Here is a 21,092-nt window from a genome sequence, read left to right on the forward strand (position 1 = left end):
CATATCTCTGATTGAGAGGATAGTGATGAAATACCATACTTGTAATAAACAGCATGAGGATGTGTAGGGCAGGATCTTGGAAATAGCATCATATGTGTATCTGGGTTGGAATTACCTGTGTGGTTTCTTGAAGGGGGAAGAGAGGGGAAGAGAGGGGATGCACAGGGGAATTATGGGAGGCGATGGGATCCTGTTAAAGGTAACTCATTTGTGCTCTGTATGTGCTTGTGTTATAAGTGTGACAACTTGCTAAAATGTAAATAAAAATAAAAAAAAAACATACAAAAGACCAAAAACAAACAGAACAAACAGATAACTCCAAATTCCCCAAAACACTGACCCAACAATTCAAAATCAAACGAAACACCCTGCACGCGTTAGCATTCCATGGGCAAAAGGTTTGCTTACATCCTAGCAAAAACCATTAAGGAAAAGAAAGTGACCAAGGACTTATAGAAACTGGCGCATTTTCTTTTTGGGATCTGATTGGATGAACAAACTGGACGTGTCCCCTTCATGGGGCGTAATTGGCTAGACTAGGTTGACAAATAAACCAGTTATTCATCAGAAGGTCCCTCACTCCTGATTAGACAACAAATCACTGTGCAGGATACAATATCCTGTCACGAGTTCATTTGGGACATGTCAGCACCAAAATCTGACTCATTTTATGATTGAGGCCCATTGTGAGCAAAAGATTCCACCACTACTATGGGTCTGTTGTGTGGGTAATTGGTCCAAGCCTACTGCAGCGATTGCAAAATATATTTTCTTTTGTAATATAAGTCATGATATAAACTACTACGGTGTAAGGCGTATTCACTCTGGCTTTATACTTTTCTGTATCTCTCCGTATTTAAAGAGCAACATCAGGTCAAACATCTATCTCTGGAAAAACCTCAGCTAAGAGGTGAAAAACTAATTACCAATGAATGATCACCAGCATGAACCAAAATGTATTCACTGTCTAAGACTTTGTGACTGGGGTCAGAGATTTCCTCCATGAAACACCTCAGTAGAAGTTCATTCAGACTCAGCCCTTGTGGAATATCAATCCCACATTCAACTGCAGTTCTAGAAGCACCTCTGGGGCCTTGAGATTGTAATGGATTATGACAGCATGCAACATTGTTCATAGCCTCTTATAAGGGGACTGCAAGACCACGTGAAAGCAGACCACAAGAGGAAGATGCTCCTGCAGTTTGGCAAACTTCTTTGTCAAGAGCAGAGTGAGGAACGTTTTCACCATGTTTAAAGCTAAGAACTGAGATGGGAGGCTGTTGCATGTAAAGAACCATGTGGAGTATGTATCCCAGTAATCCTCTGCTCACAATTCGGCGTCTTTATCTTGCCCGCTGAGGCCTCTGAAAAAAGATTGCCTTTTTAGGCTGCCCTGAATGGTGTGATTCTGTTGCCATTGGGGAGGTGGGGGTTGAGGGGTTCACTCCCTCAAACTCCTAAGTAATTAAACCTCACCCGCACCCCATTCTGCTCTTCCCCCACTAAGTCTTGCCCTCCCTCCCTATTAGGCTTCATCAGGCGTTTCAGGCGTGTGAATCCTACCAGTCACCTCACCACCTGTCTGAAGCATATTTCTATCCCAATTCATCACCGACATATATCCCAAATCCACACCCAAACCCCTCACATATTTGCCTGCTCCCTGCGACATACCATTTTATTTTTTCCATCACAGTTCCAACTTCTGGTACATTTTGCAGTCTTCTGTATGTGGTGTTTCCTGGGTGGCATCTTTTAAAGGCATCCCAGGAAAGACGGTTTAGAGATTGAATTGATTGCTCACTAGAAGCGCGTGCGCGCGCGCGCGCGCACGCACGCACGCACGCACGCACGCACGCACGCACGCACGCACGCACGCACGCACACACACACACACACACACACACACACACTCACACACACACACACACACACACACACACACACACACACACACACACACACACACACACACACACACACACACTTTCTGCTGAGAGGGTACACATTGATTTAGCCATATTTTATTTAGCCACAAGGGGATGTTCCTTTTGCAGTTAAGTCCTGGTTGATGAAATATCTGCAGGTACAAGTCACAGAGTCAAAGGTAGTGCCCGGGAATGATGGCACAGCCAAAGTGATGCAAAGAGTGATTTGTTGCCACATACGTGAGGAATGTGCAGATTTGATGGTTGTTCTCTTCATTTTGAATTTTGAATGGAACACTCGACCCCCACCCCTGTTTTTTAGTCATAGTATTTGTTTCTAGGCTGCTGATGGTAGTTTGGAGTGCAAAAGCTGGCCTAAGGGTAGTGTACCTGGGAGCAAGTATTCATCTGTTTTTGTGCACTCTGTCCTTGGATGAAGATGTAACCTGAGGGAATCACAGAGGGAGAATGTTTGCAACAAATGATGTACATCTGTTTGGAAGGTTTTGGCCTATGCATCGATCCAATTAAACCTGTTAGTGCCAAACTACCACAAGCCACCACAAACCACACAGGAGCATTTTAGCACTTGCAGCAATTTGTGGAAGTAAGTATGCTATGGTCCATGTAGCAACAATGGCTAACATTTAACCAATGGCAGATTTGTCATCCATATTACAAGAATATAGAAAACAACTTAAGTGCAGAACATGAGATAAATCCCAGAACATGACTGCGTTTTTCAGAGGATGATTTCAGAAGCACGATCCCCAAACGAATTGCAAGGCAGAGTCAGAACTGCCTCACAATTCAGACTCATTATTTGGTTGCTATGACTTGTAATGATCACTCTAGATATATGCTGTCTTAAAAGAGTTGATACGTAAGACTTCAGATATTCTGACTGTATTAATCAACAAGATGTGTAAATGTTAAGTGATGTCCAACTCAGGATAATTTGTCTAGAGCAATGTCTACTGCTGACCAAGAAAAAAGGAACCTAGAACCAGTACCAAAATAAACATGTTATGTTTTCTCGATTGAATCTGGAGGATGACTCCCTTACAAACTCGAAATCCTAGTGAGATGGCATAAATTGAGACGACAACCTGATTGCACATACTCTTGTCTTGTCAGAAAAGTTGTGGGATCAAAGAAATGGCAGTGTTCAGAGTGCCACAACAACAGTAAGTAGTAAGTAAGAGACTACATTAAGGCTGGACTTAAGGCTGGACATAGCTTCTATTGTTAGAAGGGCAGGGAGGATCGCCTGGGGGCGATGCATTTGTCTTGGAACCAAGACAATTGAGAGAACAGTGGTTTGAATCCTGGCAGGTCTTGGAGACTGTGCTCTGGTGTGAAGTGTATTATAAAAGAGTAATTAAATATTGTTAGAGTGAACAAAATCAAGTTTAAAATACCTGCTGATAAAGCAAACAAAATGCATTGTTGTTCACCCTGGAGAAGTGTGATGAAGCATTAAAGTCTGAAGTGAATGGACAAAAACACAATCTTTTGGCTGTGGGTCCACATGAACAGGTTGATTGCAAAGATTGCCATTCAGTTAAGTCTAAGGGCCTTAAACACAGAGCGTTTTTTAATGGGAGTGTGACATTATAAAACACTTCTCTGAATCAGGCCCAAATTGTTTGCAAACATCACAGTACACCAAGGGTTCGGAATGGATGAACTTAAAATGGGAAGCGTCCAACAAGAAATATATGATATTTGTGTGAGGTATATATAGGTAGGAACACTTTAGTTAGTGAAAATAATGTAAACCAGTGGAGGCAGAATGTCATGTCAACAGCCAATTCTAGAAACATTATGAGTGTAGCCATGTGTGTCAGAACTGGTGGTGAGGCCCACAAGGCATTTTGATTAGAAAGTGGCTGTGTTCCTAAGGTGTGGGAGGATGTATAAGTAAGAGATGATAAACATGACCACATTAAGTGGTTTGAGTAAAACGGTTGTGTGAAGAAAAATGTTGTTGATGTAGTAACCTGTTCTTTGATCATTAAATATAAAAAGGACTGCTTAATTTATTGTTGGGTTCACTTCGTCAGACAACAACACGGCTGGATGATTTATTTGCACTGCAATAAACATAATCTGGCTTTGTTAATTGTTGAAAAAATCTAAATCTCAGAGTTTGGTCTGTTTCATTTGACAATTTGGTGCCTTGGACTTAGGTGACAAAGTCAATGCTGATAGCAAGATTACAGGCCACTCCTTTCAAAACTTCTGGCACCAAACTGAGAGGTGAGATACCTTGTGAAATCTCTACCAGGTTATCAAGGACGGGGTGCTTGTACTCATATTTATTTTTGAACAACACGGGTCAGAGTCAGTATGGGGTGGAGACGGTTGCTGCCTCTTATCCTGCAAAGATAGGTGGGTCCGTGTATGTGCACAGGATCAGAACACAGTATATTTGATTGCATCCTGAAAATTGAAATCATGGTAAATAAGTAAATCAATAGAACATAAAGGTAACGTCAAGTTCCGGTATAGTGTGATCCACAGGTGGAGATGACCAGGTGAAAGGTCTGAATGATAATATATTTATGTACATTGCTCACCAGGTCTGAGACTCAAGCTGACTGCAGCAGCATGAGTACATTCCCTTGCGAGAAGCTTGTGAAAGCAAAGGGGGGTCATTGGAACCTTGTGACCCAGCAATTGAATAAACCCCTTTACTACCTCGGGCCACACCTAGTGAAGTTTCCCTTTTTGTATGGCTGAATACGTGTCCTTCCTCTGAGTGATGCTCCAGCGATTTGAGTCGGTGGGCAATGGTTGTCGTAATGGTGACTTTGGGGGTGTCAATGTGCAGGTAGATAAGGTGAATGTTCAAGGGTTAGTTGGGCTGAGCCAGGGTTGTAATCCATGGTCAGAGTCGGTATCTGACTCACCAGTGATTCGGATTGGGCCCCAGTATTGAGCAGTCAATTCTGGCCTTGCAGTTGATAGGTTTAGCTAGGGCACAAGCTAGTTCGTAGAGCATGCAATAGTTTGATTGGGTGGGGAAGTGCAAAAGCTGGCGCCTTCCCTCTTGTTCAAGGTGCAATAAACACAGAGCGACCTGTTCAATAGAACAGAGAGCTTCAGCTGGACTAGCTCACCACTGCTCTGAAGCCTGCTTGAGGGCAGGGTGGTTACATTCAGGGTCTGCTCTCCAAGCTTTTGGAGATTCTGGTGCTGGGTGGCAGGTCCCGGCCCACAGCAAATGTCACTCCCGATGTGCCCTGGAAGTGGGTAGGGAACAGACCTTCCTTCCATATTGGATGGCTCCTTCTTCACCTTAGGCTGAGGGCTTTGGAAAGCACAACTTTCCAAAACGAAGGACAGTGAGTTCTTCTCAGGTGAATCTGTGTGTCTTGAGAGGATCCGAGAGGATCAGAGAGAATCTAAAGAAGGGACGTCAGAACCCTTCATTTAAAGGCAAACATCCCCAGGTGATTGCACAAAAGCTAGCCTGACTTAGTGGTCCAATTCATGTTCTTGACCAGAGTGGACTTTGCCCTTCTGATATCACAACCAATGTGCTTTGCTGGCAATGGTGCAAAACTTTGGATTTTTAAATGTTCATGAATACATTAAATAATGTGGGGAATTCCATCTGTCAGGAATGATCAAACAGGGATTCCGTTGTTTGTAGATCTCACTTTGCTCACTGTATAGCAACTGCTATATCCACTCTTGAACTTCAAGTTCCTTCCTATAATACAGGTGTTGAAACGGTGTCACTCTAGATTTTACTCTTCTGATGCAGTAGTCAAAACCAACTCTTACCTAATGTTAGTCTGGATGTCTCTAGTTCTTCGGTACCTCATAGAGTATCCAGTATCTCGTGGGGTATAGTCTGCATTCTGTGGGGAGATGTGGAGGTTTTTAGGATAAAGAACAACCTAATGTTCAAATCCCCCTAAGACTGGTTCCCCATCAATCTCTGAATCACAACTAAGGTTTCAACCTTTAGTGGCTTTAACTCACCTATTCTCAAACATGTCTGTGTACTGAATGCTGCCAAACCGGAACTGTGAGTCTTGCGGATTCCAAAATGGCTGCTATTTATAGTGTCACGTCATCACGCCGTAGCGTGATAATGTCATCAATGTTTACATAATTCTTTCTAAATGGTTCGGGGGAACCACTCCAAAATTAGATATCTATGCAAATGTTTCTTATTAATATTCTGATTTGAAGTCATGCCAGGGGATCCATCTACAAGATCTTCAAAATAGTAATGTCATAGTGATGTGCTATAATGATCTAAAGCTACAGCCATTTGTGGTGCCACGTCATTACACAGACGCGTGTGTACATCAAATTTATTTACCTTTTCACTTCAAGTTTTAAAAAAGGGGAACCCGGATATTAATTACCCTTCTCGTTTCTCTAAGGGTGTTTCCTGTATTCAATGACCATAAACTACCATTTTTCATAGATTTCATTAATTTTAAGGTCTTGCAGGGAGGTCCATAAACCGATCTCCATAACTCTAGATATCTCATTTACTGGTTGTTATGTTATCATCAATGCTACACATGTTTAAACATACCTTGGAGGGCCCAAATGACTTGTCCCCTTGCATATGAATATACAAGACCATATTTTGGTTATCACAATTGTCCTTTATTTTATCGGGATCATAAATAACTTTATGATAGCATCAATTTCCTGTTCAAAATATTAGAATGAAACCATGATCTTGTGAAACCTATAAGCAAAAGACATTTAGTTAATAAGATATTTAATTTGTAAAATCCACTATTGGGTCTAGAATGTTCCTAAATGTTTTGATGGTAATTCTGTCAGTTTGAACTGCCTCATCCCAATGTTTATTGTTCAAAGATAATGCTCACAATCCACCAGAGTCAATTGGTCTCCACATTTTTCTATTATCTTATTTTACAGCTGTTACAAAGATTAGGTCATTATAATATTATGATTATATCTATAATCAGTCGCCCATCATTTTTCTCAAACGTACAAAATTCTACAAAACCATATTATACCTAATCCTTCTCATATGGTCATAGTCTGTGAAATCTATGCTTCCATTTGCATCTTTTGAACTATAGGGAATGTTAAGGAACGTGATTGTGTAATTGTGTTTATCACAGGAAAGAGCTAAAACTGAAATCTTTGTTCATCCCTTCTGGTGTTAGACTATTTAAAGTCTCTAGGCAATATGTTTCTCTCTGGTCCATCCATTTTGCATGGTTACCTCCTCTGTGTGCTTTTTTTACCACTTCCAATATGATTACTTTTAGTTGCGCAATTGAATGGGCCTCATTACGACCCAGGCGGTAAGTTACCGCCTGGGTCGTACCATTACCACCATGGTGTAAACTACGTTTACACCATGGTGGATGGCGGATTTACTGCCCCATTCCAAGGTGAGTGGGGCGGTAAATCCCCATTTCCCATTTTACCCTTCCCAATTCCCATTTTTGCCCCATAGGGCATAATGGGAGTGGGGAAGGCGCTAATTACGCCACCGTAAATTACGGTGGCGTAATTAGCACCATGGTCCCTTAGCGCCATGGATTTTAACGCCTGCAAAAAGCAGGCGTTAAAATCACCATGGCGCTAAGGGACCTTGTAATCAGGCGTTAAGGGCCGGCGCCGTTTACGGTGCCGTTAACCCCTTAACGCCTGACTCGTAATGAGGCCCAATGCCTATTGGCATTAAAATGGCGAGCAACTGAAGATTTCGTGTTGTTAGTTCTTATGTTACTTTATGTTCATTCCACCTCTCTTTCGCCTTCCATGATGTTTGGCCTACATAAAAGATTCCTCATGGGCAACTCAAGCCATATTTTACTAATGTAGTGTTGCATTTTGCAAAATCATTCAGTGGATGTTGTTGCCATTTTTAGGATGCCTCACATAACCCCCTTTCATAACAGTATTGCAATTGTTGCAATTCAAGCAAGGGTATGTCCCGGTCTTCTTTGTGCTTAATGTTGATTGTTTATCTTTAGGTTGCCTTTCTGCTTTCACCAACTGGTCTCTCAGATTGCATCCCCTTTTATAGGCTATGATCAGCAGTTTTGGAAATAGTTGGCAAAGTTGTGGGCCAAGTTCTATAAGATGCCAATTTCTCTTGATCAATCTGGTCACATGATGACTTTGTCCTGAATACCTCAAAGCATATAAAAATGGAATCTCTTTGGGTTTAGTTTTTGGGACCAATACATTTGTTCTCTCCAAACTCCTTGTTTTAAATCTTGCTTTGTCAATTATTTGTTTGGGATAACCACTCTTGATATATTTTTCAGTCAAATGTCAGGTTTCCAGTGTATCTTCTGATGAAATGATCCTTTTGATCCAAAGACATTGGCTATCGGGTAAATTGTCCTTTAGATGTTGAGGATGATGGCTTTGATGATGTAATGCATTATTTACATCAGTCTTGATGTGGTAGATGTTTGTTACTATTTCATTGCTCCTCATTTCAAGCTCCACATCCAGGAAGTGCAGTTTTGGTGTGCCCCCTTCCATGGTGAATCAAATTATTTCATGGATTGAGTTGATGTACTAGAAGAACGTGTCTAAATCTGTTTGGTTCCCCCTCCAGACCACGAACACTTTGTCTATGTATATTTTCCAGGTGATGATGTTTCCAGTTCACCTTTTTTCACTTAAAATAGCTGTAATTTCCAAATGGTACATGAATACATTTGCATAGGCTGGGGCCATTAACGACCCCATTGACGTGCCCGAGGCTTGTAGGTAAAATTGCGTTTTGTACCTGAAGAAATTGTTTCCTAGTATTATCTTGCTTAATTCCAGAATGAACATTTGTTGGCTTTGCAGTTGTTTTCTCTCAATAGTGCCCATTCCAGTGCATCCAAACCATCCTGGTGTGGTATTGATGTATAGAGGCTTTGGATGTCAAATGATACCAATAGATTAGTTTCTTGTATGTTTGTCAATTCCCATATGGAGTAAAGAAAATCTGTAGTATCTCTTAGGTACGTGCTTATAGTCTGTATCAAGGGTTGAAGCGCTTTGTCCATGCACATAGCTAATGGATTGAAAATGCTTTCAGTGCCCACTGCAATGGGTCTTAAAGGCAGTTTGCTTGAGTCCTTGTGGATTTTCGGGAATCCATAGAATACCGGGGTGATAGAATAGTCATTAGTTAAAAAAGCCTGTGTCTTCTCTGATATCCAGTCTTGTTCACGTGCTCTCCTGAGGGTATCATACATTATCTTTGCCACCTCCTTGGTTGGGTCCTGATTTATTTTAATGTATATATTTTCCTCCTCCAGTACTGATCTAATCTGATTTTGTTTAATGTATGTATTTTCATCCTCCAGTAGTGATCTAATCTGGTTATCGTAGAACTGAGTATTCATTATTACAATTGCTCCCCCTTTATATGCCAGTTTCAGGGTTAGTGATGGATTATCATCTCTAATTAGTTGGTTTTGGTGTTGTCTAATATTGTAGCCCTTGTTATTAGTGAAATTCACTGTTCTTATATCTCTTAGCATCTGCTTTTTAAACATCTTTATGGCCATATTGTTTACCTGTGGATCAAACTAGCTTTTTGGTTTAATTTCCAAGTAGTTGTGTTCAGACCTCTGTCCTTCAATTGGTGGTTGGTTGTAAAAGAAAACCTTGAGTATAATTTTCTGCAGTCTGTGTAAATTAATGTTCTCTTCCAAAAGATTTAAATTCTGTTTAGGGATTATATTATGTGCCTGATAATATTGTGCCAATGTTGTCACGTGGAGCCTCTGTGATGTTTCTCTCCTGATCACGCTTTCTAGTTGTAATATTGTTTTCTCTGTATTTATTGATGTTGGTATATTGCTATCTATTTTTTATATGAGCCCTAAAATACTGTTTGCTCCACCAAAAAGTGGGAAAGATATCAGAAACATCAACACAGGACTTAAACCAACACCTAATCTACATACATCACAGGAAGCTACAGCTTTGAATGCCCAACAACCAACACCTTTTTTTAGAAAGATGGCAACAAGAAGAGGAAATAAGAAACCTAAGGTCGAGAAACAAATCAAACAGTTAGTATTCAATATCTCTTCGAAAAAACATAACGAAAAACCAATTGGACATGTTAAATTTGGGACTATCCTTTATCCCTACACAGAACTCAAATCTGGGGAAGTTCTGATACTACCATAGGTTACGCCAACATATTTAAGAACATTATAATCATGACAGTTGCACATTGTTTTACATGAATGGAGCTCCCTTATGCGAAATAGTGGATCTAAACAATTCCCCATTCGAGGTGCATGCAATATGAATAAAAATGAATACATTGAAAAAGAGTACTCAAATAAATAAAAGTGTCAAATCTTCCCAGAACAAAGGTGATGATATCCTGATTGTATGGTAAGCAGCTAAATTAATTACTGAGTCTAAAGTAAGGGGCCTTCAACTACAGTTATGTCAATCAAGAATACACTATTTGGCTCATACTATTCCTGTACCGACCCACCATCTGACAGGCACCCGGATAGCAGTGATTATAAAATTGCCCAGACCTATCATTATCACTGCAATGCGTTCATTTCTGGGATTGCTGGAGGACCGTAAACATTGGAAAATGATATGTCCCACTCTTCTTAAACCATTACAGGCTCCTATGTTTCCATATTCTCAGACCCTTGAAGGAGAAACGGAATCCACATCCATTGAACACATTCCCATCAGTGTGGCAGCATTAGGACAGCACAATTATAAGAAACTGTTCACACTCTTCTGTCTTGAACAGGGTGGGTTTGCTCTAGCTGTCTTAAGAAAAAACACAGTGATACTTTCCATTAGCATACTATATATTTGTGCTCCATAACAATGCTACTGGATTTCCACCCTGGATCCAATCTGTAGCAGCTGTGTCCCTTGTGATGCAGTTATCAAAATGCTTGGTCTTGGTTCCTCATTTGCTCCTGCTGTACCTCATGCTCTCAGATCCATCCTGCTTAAAACATAAACACATCACCTGTCCTCTTTCAACCTTAAAAAGAGTTAACCCACAAATAACTCTCACAAAGCTTGAACCAGCTGCCCTAGTGTCAATTCTGCCTCATTATTGTCCCGGCCAGAGTATGGACTGAATTTGTCACATCTAGCCTCGCACATCTGAAAGTGAGCATCCCCCAAAAGGGCATTTATAACTCCCCAGTGAGAGCCAATGATGGACACACCCCAGATGGGAAAGAGACCAAGACCAAATGCGGGTGAAGTCAAAAGGTAAAAGCTCATCTAAACCAATATAGGGCAAGCAGAGAACTCTGCAAACTCTGTCAGCGCTCTGCCAAACATCAGCAAACATTCACATTTTGTTACAAAAACATTTCACCTATGACGTGGAAGCTAAGGGATACATGAATCGATGAGATTGGGTAATAGAAAAGGGCACATATGGATCTGTAGGGTCAAAGCTTCAGGATTGGCAAGGCTCCTTGAGGTGTCATGATGATGCTTGCAGGTCAGCCAGACCCATCAGGGTGGAGCTCTGGTCAGATGGTGGTTGATTGACACATCTTGACTGCACTAACATTTTGCCCTTGTGGCCACACATACTAATTCAGTGTTAATTGTAAAGCATGATGTCCTGTAAATCCTACAAATCGTTATTCTAACATCACAAGAAAAATGACACATAACTCTAGGTATGAGTACTTCATCATTATCGAAAAATGCTATACAAGGGGTGAGCAGCTTCATGGGTTTAGGTGGCTTACCAGGGGGCACAGACAGGGATACATCTATCATTCCTCGTTGTTAGATCTAGTGGGGGACACCTTTGTAGTATGTTAACACAAGAGAAAATATATGGCCTCTATGGTCTGTCGGGGTTAGGCTGAACTGGGATACTACCGGGTCAGAGGGCACTTAGCCGGTATAACAAGAGGCGGTGGGATGAGAGGAGTCTGGGGGCTCAAGAGGGTAAACGCCTTGTGCTGGCTCAGGAGGAGGGTGAGGGGATACATTCATAGCATCACATTGTCGTTTGGACCAGGGCTTTACATCTTATCCTGGTGAGAGTGGGGAGGAAAGGGGGATGGCTGAGCACGCTGCGCTTCAGGAGAGGGGAGAGAAGGTCCTGCAGCTTGTTGTGCCATGTCTCGTGAATTTTGCAGGGGAAAACATGAATCATACGAATGAGGCAAAAATAGGCCAGTGTATGTGTAAGTATATTAAGAGGTGTGTGAAGTTGTATTTGCAATATGGGGTGCATGCTTTCAATGCCCGGGAGGTTATACACATGCTACAATGGATACTCTATTATACAGGTGACACACACCATAAAAAAACATACATATTGCAATACTAATTGAATATATTGGGAATCGAACATGTTTAGAAAATCATTGAGTATATATTGATATCATACATTGCTTCATGTAGTCTGTAGCAACCGCTAATCCCTTCCCGGTGATGAGGGGCTTGAACATACAATTCATGGCTCTGTGTGCAATCTGGAATGGGGGAGGGTTACCTTATTTAAATATATACAATCAATTCCGTGGTATACAACAGAAGTGAATTTATAGTCCCTTCAGAGGGATTAGCTGTATGGGTGAAACAGGGTGGCACACAGGCAATGTGTGTGTGTCTGGCACTTCAAACGGGGAACAGGGTTGGGGGTTATCCACAGCATATGTCATAAATGTGGGGTCTGCGAGGAGACAGGACAAGTTTTATGGAGATAGCTTGTTTTTCTCAAACCCCGGCTTCGGCCCGGTCATCTGCAGGTCAATGATGGACTGCAGAAGGTGAAAGATACAGTTTTTGTCATGTAACTTGTTCGCGCCTAGTCTCCCATGAGAACAGGCCTGCAGCAGGGATGCCGAGTGGAGAAGGGCGAGGGAAGTGCCTGGCTCGCTGTGCACGATCAGGAGGGAGAGCTGCAGCCCTGCAGACCACTTTTGTTTGTGAGGCCTAAGTTATTATGTTCAAAATGGAGTCTGAGCGTGCCACAAAATGGAGTCTGGTACCATGCTGCTGGCTGAGTGTTGCAGCCACAAGTGTTGACCCGCAGCCATCCTGCATCCCTGGCCACAGGTGCAGTGGTGGCTGCTGGACACGTCATCATCTGTACGTTGGGGAGAATGAAGGGGAGGGGGTCCTTGAAGACCTTTCCTTCCATACACATCCTAGGAAAGACCATCTTTGTGTACTTTTAAAAACAATGAGCTCATATATTTTGTAGGCAGATCTTGATGCTAGGAGAAAGCTGGTTGTTGGTTGTGTTGTGGGTAATCTATACACAGTCATAGATAGCACCCAACATCCCAATGTGTTGTCTGCTCAGATAGCTGAAATTGCTGCCTTAATGAGAGCATGGAAATTAACAAACCAATCTGTTACTAAATACACACCCACACACTGATTATCGCTACAATTTTGGATTTGTACATAATTATGAACAATTATGAAGCATCATGGGTTCCAAACGTTGCAAGGGTCACCCATAAAAGTGTGCTTCAAAAATAGGTTCATCCCTTGTTTTGTTTACCGTTGTCCACAGCAATTGCTATTTTCAAGTGTGCTGCTCACCAATCACTTCATGATGACATTACAAAACAAAATACCTTGGCTGACGGAGTGGTTGAGAAATCATCTCTTTTCTGCTCTCATGCCACATCCATCTTCAAACAGACCAAATGCACCACCCTACCGTGACATCCCTTCATGTGCCTGCTGAAGTACAGAAGTCTGCCCCAGAAACTGAAACTGATAACAAAATGCTGCAGTGTGGCTTTTAGATTCTGATCACCTCACCTATATTCTCCAATGGTATTGTTGCCCTATTTTGCCCCCACACACCATGAACACAGTGGGGGACTACTGCTAAATTAAGCTGGCATTCACCATTTTATTCTTCGGTAGCTCAACAGTATTGAAAACAATGTATTATTTGTCAACAACGCAATGTTGGGACACTGGAAAAGATCCTCCTCTGAGGGTACATTTGTGACTATTCAGTTTGATTTCATCCAAACATGTAAATATTGTTTCTCTGAATATGTATTTGTTCTTGTAGATAATTTCTCAAGGTGGTAGGTGGTAAAAGGCATACCGCTTTGGAAGGCAAATACTAAGATTGCGGTGAAAATGCTTATCAAAAACTTTCAGCCAAAATTTGAAATGACTGTGAGGATAAATGGGGACATAGAGTTAGCTTTACACAATCTCGCAAAAAGTATATACTTAAACAAATTTTAAGTGCCACAAGGCCATATGTGTATGCAGAGGTTGTAAAACAGAAACGGTGTCTTAACCCACTTGAAATAATTATGATTCATTCAAAGCACCTTCCCTTATCACCTCTTCTAGCTTTCATGCAAATGAATGTTCACTTAAGCGATGATATTATATAACTGTTTCACAGCAATTATGAAAGATGTATGTCCTATCCAACCTTAGGACAAGGAAGCACTGCAAAAGGAACCAGAACAAGGGTTTCACTCACTCGGACTAGGTCCCTAGGTATAGATCATCTGATTGCTGCACTTACACCAAACTGGAAGGGACCCTACCAAGCTCTACTCAATACAAATACAGTTGTCAATTGCCACAGTCTTGGATACATGTCATGCATTGTAAGAGAATAGATTATCCTAACGATTCTACCAGCTATTCGTTTTCTGCTTGCATTTATATTGGGCATTATTGTACCAGGTGAGGTATTAAGAATTAACTATGCAGGAGAATGTTTTAGAAATATAGTGTAAGCAAAGGCTCACCCTAAAAATATTTATAAAAGACAGGACTATCAACAGAACAGACATAGCCACATCGGCCTATGTAATACTTGCCCACTTTGGGAAAAAAAACACAGAATTGTTGTATAGCAACATCTTAACTGTGAGACTGCTTTATGGCATTGTGGATTACATAGTACTACACTCAAAAGATAGAATGAGGATGTGTTTTGTCACACAGCAATTCTTTATTCATTTAGTCATTATTTCATATTATTAAGCTGTCATAACTGGCTAATTAATTTCTTGGATATACATATTAAAAAATGACAAATGCAAGAACAATATCATCATTTAAAATACATCACCATATACATATATATACAACAACATAAAGTGCAATGTGAACTGTGCAGAATACTACTAAGGTACTACACCCCAATCTGTCCCTACATTTGTGTGATGGAGTACACTCAGTGCAATACTAACATACTGGAATCCACAGTATTTGTAAATCCTAAGGACAGAACCCCGAATGCAGGTTTCCTCATCGATGTGAGCCAAACATCATCAACAATGGAAACACCCATAGTCTACTAGGTGAGACAGCTACACCACTGTCTTGCAATTTAAAATTGTGTTTTTCCAGAATCTCTATTTTTTCCATCCTCCTAACTTCAACAACTGTTTTCATCAGACCAGCTGTGTCAAATTCTAAACAAAAATAAGAAAAAACGTATAGTTGAATTACAATCTGTTTTCTCATCAAACATGTCAGCCAACATCATACCTAGTTAATTGCACTTACAGAGTTCATAGCAAGTGCGTGTGTCAATTCTCGTGCAATAATCCACCAAACCCTAAAAGACACACAGACAGGAAATACCCCAGTAGTGGTGTTATCTAACACTGCCAGGTAAAAGACGAAAGAGGTACTTACAGTATCTCCAATACATCAAGGAGTCGTGTTACAATTCTGAATGCTTAACATGGATGCCGATCAGTCACCACGCCACAAATTGGGTACTCCAGGCAGTTGGCCAGAAATGGTCGTCAAATGCTCAAGGGACAGGAGAAGGAACACAAAACAACCAATCTATGGTCAGGCGGGTTTCTACAATGCCATATACGCACCCTGTATAGTTCTAATTCCAACTTGCCACATAACTAAAAATGCAAATGACCTGATCTAATGGTTCCTACATCCAATGATACAACATCATAGAGTTCCAACAGGGAGGCGCTTTACCTGCAATACATCCTCAATGCACACAGGCCGCGAACAGTTGCATGTTCCATTCAGGTCTAATGAAACAGACATATGTATTACAGACTACATATGACAGAAGAGAAAATATACTTTCCAAAAAGCATACAGTACAGCCACAATGTGTACAGTGAGTGATATCGTGGGTTTTGCAGCACATGCTGTCACATAGAGATTCTGGGCATATACATATGCATTGAGATCAACCTATGTAGGATTGTTTTTATGATAATAAAGAGAAATAACTGATCATTAACAGTGAAATGCAGATGCTGCAGTGCATCACAGTCTGAGAATACAACTTCACACATTTGTGGAGGCATGGTTAGTAAAATAAAAGGTCCGTCCACATTAATACGGTTGGGGACAGAAGACAAACATTTGTAAACAGCGGGAAATACACGATATGAAATAGGTACTATTATTATTAAGCTAAAAGAAACAAGTGCACAGTTGTAAGATTAAAAAATGTAGCTGATGAAATTAACTGTTCTTTTTTCATTATGCCAGGAATTGTGAACACCTGAGAGTGAGGAGTTAATTTTGACAGATAGGTTCATGCTACCTTTGATCATAATGTTGCCTGCATCCTATTTGCTCACCGGGCATGTGGGGATGTCCATTTTGTCTGCGAAGGACTTGCAGAAAAAGTGTGTAGCATTACGGATCTCAATATAAGTTAATAACATGTCTTTCCTTTCTCAAAACGACTGTGCTGATAATCTTAGAAAATGGCTGCTGGAATTCCAGACTGACATTTCTTTAATACAACGATTCGATTTGTGTATGTAGGTGGAGAGATGTTGGTTGTTTGGATCAAACTTTGTTGAAGCAGCTAAACGTTGTCTGAAAACACAGCACTGACAGACATGAATTTGAAGGCAGTGCAAGAGTGTCTCTTTGCTTTCGGTTACACATTATAACTTTTGAGGTGGCATGGGCGTGCCACAAAATGTCTTCAAGCATATAACAATAGGATTCTATTTTGATATGCCATGGATGCATTCGTATGACAAGGGCACATCCCTGATATACCATCATCATATGCCGGCATGGCCTCACATGCATTTATTTATTTGTTGTATTTATTGTGCATTTATTAGGTGCTTATACAGTCAGTCAATTCTGTTTCCAAGCTCCCACAAGGCAACAGGCAGGGAGCATGGGATTGGAAACAATACAGCAGAAGATAAAGACACCTACTATACCTTGTGAGTATTCAGAATGTGCAATTGCAGCGAGAAGAGCGGAAGTGGGGGGTGAGGGTACGATTTGGAATGTCTGTGCTAGTCGGTGAGCAGCAGATGAAGTGCATAGTAAGGTAAGTGCTATGCTGCCTGGGACAGAATTTGGGAAGAAAGTGCAAGCCTGCAGGATTGAGGCTGGTGGATGCTGATTCTGATGCTAATGCTGAGAGGTAGACAGAGGCTGGGGGGACAATTGGGTATGGGAGGCCAGGTCCACCATGGATACATAATAGCCCTGGCCACCAATCACAGCGACAGTGAGATTAGCAGAGGATGGACGAAGGGAAGGAGGCGGTGAAGAGTAAAGTCTTGATGAGCTTCCGAAATTTGAGGAAGTCCTGCTCAAGATGGAGTCGGAGGGGGAGGTTGTTCCATAAGAAGGAGACAGCTGAAGAAAGTGATTGGTCACCGGTCCTCTGTTTAGCGAAACGCTTTACACAGAGAGAGTCGGTGCCAGAGGACCACAGAGGTCTAGAGGAGAGTATTTATTAAGAGAAAGTTGCAGGTAGCATGGGTCTAGGCTCCAGACAGACGTGTGGATGATGCAGGGGGATTTAAGGGCAGGAGAGATGTGGTCTCTGGGCTTAAGGCCAAGGATAAGTCTTGGTGCCGTATTCTGGATTAGCTGGAGGGGTCATAAAGTGGAAGAAGGTAGATTCAGGAGAAGGCTATTCCAGTTGTCAAGCCTAGAGAGAACATGGCATTTTTGGCAATTTTATGACAAGTGTATGCTCACATGCAGATTATATTCATTACATTCAAATGTCAACCTCACATTCTAATATACTGTCATACTATGCCTAGTGCAGCCGCCTACACATAAGTATTGCCATCTCATGTTTTGCTTTGTTAAGAATGTTTTATTTTACTGCAATAGTCACACCCATATTGAATTAACAATGCCAAGGCTTTCCTGGAGAGTGATGTATAGCGCACATACCTAGTTCACTCATTATGTAAAAGAGGTTTAGTGAAGTTGGCATGCATTCTTAACTAATAAGATCAAAAAAGTGTGCTCATGAAGCAAAACAAATGGTGTCTGTCTGCAAATGGTTTGGTCTGACATGATAATGTTACAAATGTGCATGGGCCTGCTTCTCCCACCTCCTAGGCCTTGTTGTATGTGTAGCTGGTGGCCTTCCGATCTGCAGAAGGCTTCTCTCTGGCCTCGTTTCCCTTGATTGTCTTTTTGGATGCCTCACCTCTTCCTTAAAGGGCCTCTTGATCTCCTGCTGATTTCTTACTTCTCCTTTTCATCTAGTCCTAGATGCAGCTGTAAGGTCCCAGATACAGGGTATGCAGTGTACATCTCCTTAATCCCTTTTCTACCATCTCGGATGGCTGCATGCGCAAGGACGGGATCTTCCTTGGCATTGTGGAAGGTAGGAAATGCCTGTGCATAACTTGTGCATTGAACAGATCTCCATCACGTTAATTCACCTGTCAGCCACATGCCACCAGAAAGTGCAACTACCTGGAGAACATTCTTGCAACCCATCTTTCCTGTATCACCTCTCTCGTCTCAAGGGTTCACTGTTCTCTTTGAAGTGTCTCATGAAATCAACAACCTCTAAATCCTGTGTTGTCTCACATTGCATTTGACATGCCCTTGTCTTGTACCTCTAGCTTGTTTTACTTTTGTAAACGTGTTAGCATCAAGCCACTGTTTAATTGCTAGAACTCAGGAAGGGAGGCCCATTAGGTAGAACACATATTCATGTGCTTTTTATATTAAGAAAATACATTGTATTGCAAAATTCTAAACTGAATAAGTAATTAACAATAATCAGAATGTTGATATATAGAAGTCATTTACTATCAGATCCTTGCCATGAATACAATATTCTGCTTTTTTTTCGATTTGCTTTTCCTGACTTAAACAAGTGCTGTTAACAATACATACATACATAGGGTGAAGTTGGACGTGGGACTGCCAGATCCGCAGCCTGCAACCTCGTCAATTTTCAAATCATCATCTATTTTCAAATCACCATCACTGATCAGATAGTTTTTTTATGTAGAATTGTCCCCTTAAATATGTAGTCATGTGACAATGTAGTCATCAAAAAGTTGCTTTGAAAAATATAGTCATTCCATACAAGCAATGCAAAGTGTGAAAATGTTGGCAGTTATATGGTCGCCATAAAATCTATTTTTAAACACACATAAGTAAAAGGCTGTAACCCTAACAATGACAATGCCTCACAGTCCCCCTAACTCTATTCCTAACCCTTCTCCTAACACTAATTTCAACCCATATTCTTCCCATACCTCTTACAGAACACTAGCTTTCAGTATGCTAAAGCATTTTTTTGCATGTTAACCAATACAAAATAAATAGAAAATTAACAGTAAACCTAACTCCAACCCCATTACCAGCTCACCATAAATTACATAGCCCATGCCCTAACCCATCTGCTAATCCAAATCTTAGCCTTACCCTAACTGCAACTCTTACACTTACCCTAATCCTAACTTTACCCTAACCACTAGTTTTATCAATGCAATTCAATTCTTTTATTAGATTTGGGTTTCTCCTTTAACAGATATATTTAAATACATACAAACATAGATCATCATATTACAATTTGCCTTAATTTACACAATATTTAAAATAGATGCCCTTCTAATAAGTGCTCTAAAAACATAGTTATATAGGTCATACACAAATTCCTCATCATTACACTCCATAATTAAACAAATTGCAACACAGTAACATCTGAATTACAAAGCGTTTACCCAAGTCTAAGTACCGTGGGCATTGAAGTAAAAAGTGGACCAGATCTTTATGCTCCCACCTCCTTCAGGTGTAACAGGTTCAACATCATTATTATTAAAAGTCTTCTGCAGGGCCCAGATCTGACTGAACACATTTCCCCACTCCCATATGTGAAATGTCTTAGAGCTGAAAATGAAGCAAGTGAATGCAGTAAATGTGACATCCCAACATTTCTCTCCAAGTCCCACCTACTTGCTTCTCACTTTACCATGCTCACAATATGAGATAACATGCATCTGGAAGGATAGTCCTTGTAAGGGATTTGCCACATGGTTAGTAACTAAGTTCCCTCATTATACCATTGGCATTTAATAATTGCTGGGATCCCCTAATTTCCCCTGTCCCTCTCTTTAAGTTTAGTTGGCCCACACAGACTTTTAAAATATAACTGGCAAACTTTATTTGGGCCTCTACCTCCAATGGTTGAATCCCCAGTTCCAACTGCAAAGCGTTAATTGGTTTACCTTGTGAGGGACCCACTGTTTTATTCAATATTCTATTCTGGAGTTTCTCCAAAATGCTGCAGTTGACAAATCCCCAGATCTCGCTCACATAGGTCATCATGCTGCAGATCGTGCCTTTGTACACCTCCAGGCACTTATCAAGCATATGTCCACCAAACATATGATAACATCTAAAAGGGCTGCCCTTCACCAGAATGGCTGCAACGTGCTCTGTCCAATGGCCGTGCTTTGAGAATAACATACCGAGGTAGCAATACCATTTTACTACATCGGTCAGTTCTCCAAAAAGATGCCATGTAAAGCCAGTTGTTCCCTTCCCAAATACCAACATGTTTGTCTTAGCTCTGTTTAATTTCAGCCCATGGGAAGAAGAATATGCATATTTTCATTATGTTTTTTCTTTTAATGTTGTTTATGTCTTGTGGCCTATTTAGTGTTTGCAAACAATTATGGATACATCGCTTCATTTTTCATTTTTTATTTGCTTTTTATTTTTCCTGTTTGTACATACATACAATTCTTTCTATGATCAAATGCGTACATGCTATGATTAAAATGTCATGATTTGCTGTATATATCTGCTAAGATTCTTGATACATACTTTTCATTGATATTTTTGCTCACTTTTTACCTGTTCTTTTGACTCTTACTTCTAATTTTGGAATGAACACCACACACCGGGGTGTCTGTAACTATACCACAC

Source organism: Ambystoma mexicanum, chromosome 3q (assembly GCF_040938575.1).
Source record: "Ambystoma mexicanum isolate Mex_15411 chromosome 3q, UKY_AmexF1_1, whole genome shotgun sequence".
NCBI classification, from domain to species: domain Eukaryota; kingdom Metazoa; phylum Chordata; class Amphibia; order Caudata; family Ambystomatidae; genus Ambystoma; species Ambystoma mexicanum.